The 3,794-nt window shown below is 31.4% G+C and overlaps 1 protein-coding gene across 1 annotated transcript in view; it reads right to left on the bottom strand.

Annotated features, from left to right (window-relative positions):
- The window catches only part of LOC106469561 (copper-transporting ATPase 2-like), a 75,476-nt gene extending 71,933 nt beyond the window's left edge, over positions 1-3,543 (bottom strand). The window contains exon 1 of the mRNA XM_013930056.2: positions 3,467-3,543. The gene's annotated coding sequence lies outside the window, so the exon portion shown is untranslated. The remainder of the gene's footprint in view (positions 1-3,466) is intronic.
- Between the last annotated feature and the right edge of the window lie 251 nt (positions 3,544-3,794).

Genomic DNA, 3,794 nt, shown 5'->3' with positions numbered 1-3,794 from the left:
AAAAAATAGACCATTCCAAGCTTTAACTTGTTATTAAATAAATGTTTAAACAACTCTAATTATTCAACACATTTAACTCTTTTATAAGCATTTTTCAGGATTAGTGTATTCACACGTAAGCAATCTGTTCACAGCAACATCTAAAATTGATTTGCCCATAACATTCATTATTATTTTTTATAATAAACCATCTGAGATATATAATGTTCTTGAATTATTTCAAACATCCAATAAAAAGTCTGCAATAAAAAAACTGAAACCTGACTAACAAACTTAATCATGTTTTGAGTAAAATGATGCTTCCATCTTTAAGTTACTGATGCATATATTTTAGGTTTAGAGAAAAGCATTAAACATCTCTTCAGGGAATACTGTAAAAGTATTTGCACATGCTTGCATAATGTTGCTGAAAGATTAAAGTTTTTATTAAATGGTTCAAGTCAGCAGGGGGGAAGAAACCATTTCAGAAGGAAATGCTGGAAACAACTGTATTTTCATACTCACTGGAGATTATGGTGCAAAGTTTTATAGAAACTCCATCACACACACACACACACACACACACACACAAAAACTCATGGTAAGAAAATGGTGTATACTTTTAAAGTCATTGCTAACAAGCATAACCAACAAATTTAAAGAAACAATAGGTCAATGGCAAAGTACAACAGAATAACCCAAGCTTAAAGCTGTAAAAATGAAAAACAAAATGTGATTAGTGGGACAAACATGAATTCACTACTTAACAAAGGTCAGTTGACCGATACCTTTATTGATTGGTTTCTTTTAACTAGAACATCAATTTCAAATGTGAGGAAGAACAATTTGGTTATTCATTTTTCCCTCTCACTCAATGAAATACATTGAAATGTTTGGTTTACACAGTAAGGATTTCTTTGGAGACATTATTTGAGGATAAGCAAAATGTTAAGATGGGGTAGAAACTTTGAGAGATGATACATGAAGGCTAATTTCTGATGCTTATGAGATGCCTGGGTTCATAAATTGTACTTTTTCTTCAATTTTTACAACTGAAGTTTTAAACTATATTCCTCATTCTGAATACCTACTGGAGGAAAACAAGATCAAACGAGTTCATCAAATTAATTCTAAGCTTGTTATGAAAATTTGAGAAGTTTAAAAAAATGATAATCCTCTTGGGCCAGGTAATATTTCCCCAAGGATTTTGAAGGAAATTAAGGCTTGGATATGTGACCCATTTGCTAATATTTTTTGCTTGTCCTCAAATAGTGGGCAGATGTCAGTGGAAAGGAATCTGGTTAATGTTACTCTTCTTTTGAAGAGAGTTGATAAAAATTATCCTGGTAATAATAGACTTTCTGGCATCTGTGGTAGAAAAAGTTTTAAAGTCTGATAAAAGATGGCTTGAAAACTCATTTACCAAACTTTAGAATTTTGTTGGATAGTCAATATGGTTTCAATAAAGGAAAATATTGTCTTATTAATCTTTTGACACTCCTTATAAATGGTTACTGCTTATGGAGACAAGGATAAATTTGCTGATGATATTAAGGTCTTGGCTGATGCAAGCTGTTAAGAGGATGCTGCTGCTTTACAAAATGATTTAGATCATTTAGTGAGTTGAGCAAATAACTGGCAGATAGGTTATTATTATAAATAAATGCAAGATAATGCATGTGGGTTATCATAATTTGAATTATAATAATAATTTGGATGGTAATAATCTTAACAGTGTTATGAAAGAAAGAGATCTTGGTGTAATACTTGGTCAGTCTCTTAAGCTATCCAAACAGTGTGCTGTTGCTAGTGGTAGGGCAAATAGTTTTAGGTTGTATTTTTGTATCTAGAGAAATACTGAATACAAGTCTAAAGAGTCTATAATTTCACTGTATAGGTCATTGGTCAATTTGATTCTTCAAGGCTTAGTGTGAGATGACCTTTGTTCTTTTAGAGTTACATCAGTGACAAAGATAAAATAATGGTCAATAAATTGCTTAAATTTGCTAATGGTATCAAAGTCTTGGGAAATGCAGGCTGTGAAGGGGACATTGCTGCTTCACAAAAGGATTTAGGTTATTTGGCGAGTTGGGTGGATAAGTGACAGATGGGTTTTATTTATAATAAATAAAGGTGATGCATGTGTGGTATCAATTTAAATTATAAGAATAATTTTGATTAAAATAACTTTAACAGTATTATGGAAGAAAACAACCTTTGTATTCTAGTTGACCAGTCTCTTAAACCATCTAAACAATGTGCTGTTGCTAATGGCAGGGCAAGTAGGATTTTGGGTTTTATTTACAAAAATATTGAGTGGACATCTAAAACGGTTATAATTTCACTGTATAGGTCTCTGGTTAGGACTCATTTGGAATACTGTGTTCAGTCTTGGAGTGATACCTGGGATGGAAAGGTTGTCATACAAGGACAGGTTAAGAACTCCAAAATTGTTTTCTCTTGAAAAAAGAAGACTTAAAGGGGATCTGACCAGTGTTTCAGATTGTTAAGGGAAATGATAGTGTTGACATATCATTCTTTTATATTTAATGATAAGAATGGTAGTACCAGGGAACACAGATATAAATTTTGGCAGGGTAAGAGTACGGACAGTTATTCTTCTAACAGGGTAGTTGGCCTTTGAAATTGATTGCCTTCAGATGTTGTACATGCCATTAATTTATGGGAGTTTATTTGTATGATAAGGAATAGGTTTGAGTTTTTTAGTTTTTAGTTTAATTGAGTAGACAGGAGGACTTAGATGGACTCCAAGGTCCCCTGTTGTTCTTTAATGTTATGTTAAAATAAAAATGTTGCTTCTTCATTTTCTTTTTTGCTGCTAAGCAGGTCTTTAAATCTCAATTCCTGCAGCTGCCCAATGAGAGATCGGATTAAGAAACTTAATAGAGGAAGGGAACACCTTACCTGTGGTCTGTCTGTCAGGTAATTATCCAGTTTAAATTTAGGAGCTATATATAATGACAACTCAATTTAATATTTTTACTCTTTCTGACTGTGACAAAGAAATAAGTCTAAGAAACTGGGATGATCCCAGATTTACTGGGACGTCTCCTAGCTGTATACATGGGCAGCTAATTGGTTTATAAAATTAAAGGCCAAATTGTTCCTTGTTCAAGTTGTTGTCTGTATTATAGGTTGTCAATGTTATATTGTTATTGTTTAATGACTTATTGAGCAATTTAAATTATAGCATTTGGACAAACTTGAACTCTGGAACTAAATATCAATTATTACACTTATAATTATAGTATTAATACTGTTAATAAATTTTACTCTAATAGTAGTACAACTAACACAGTGCCAGGCCTACCTGAACTAAAGTGACAGTGACAATTCTTACCAAAATATACTTTCAATTTCAAAAATTTTCATTATCACGTTTCTATCAGCAAACGTATGAAATCGTATTATTTTCAAAAAAAAACTAAAAAACAAATTTTATCGAATTAAATAAAACACTTCTTACTTCAATAAACTTCAACTTCCAAGTAAATCATGAATAACTTAGCCAAACGATAGACTTATTTCACATGTATAGGTACTCACAACTACTATTTAGAGTGATGCAGTGTCGTGTCGTGACATAAGGACTAGAAGATATATGTGACTAAAAGAAATTAACTACTTCATTATTTTCGTTTAATTTATTTTTCTTTTTGATATAATTTGACAAAGTTTAGATAGTTTACCATTTTACAAAATAAAGGCTAGAGAATGTTTTAATTCATACTAAGAGCTTGATAATTTTATCTTATTAATTAATTTATTAATGCTATACTTTAATGCAGATACCT

The sequence above is a fragment of the Limulus polyphemus genome, unplaced genomic scaffold (genome assembly GCF_000517525.1).
Source record: "Limulus polyphemus unplaced genomic scaffold, Limulus_polyphemus-2.1.2 Scaffold3545, whole genome shotgun sequence".
NCBI classification, from domain to species: Eukaryota; Metazoa; Arthropoda; class Merostomata; order Xiphosura; family Limulidae; genus Limulus; species Limulus polyphemus.
This window is presented reverse-complemented; position numbering and strand designations above follow the sequence as displayed.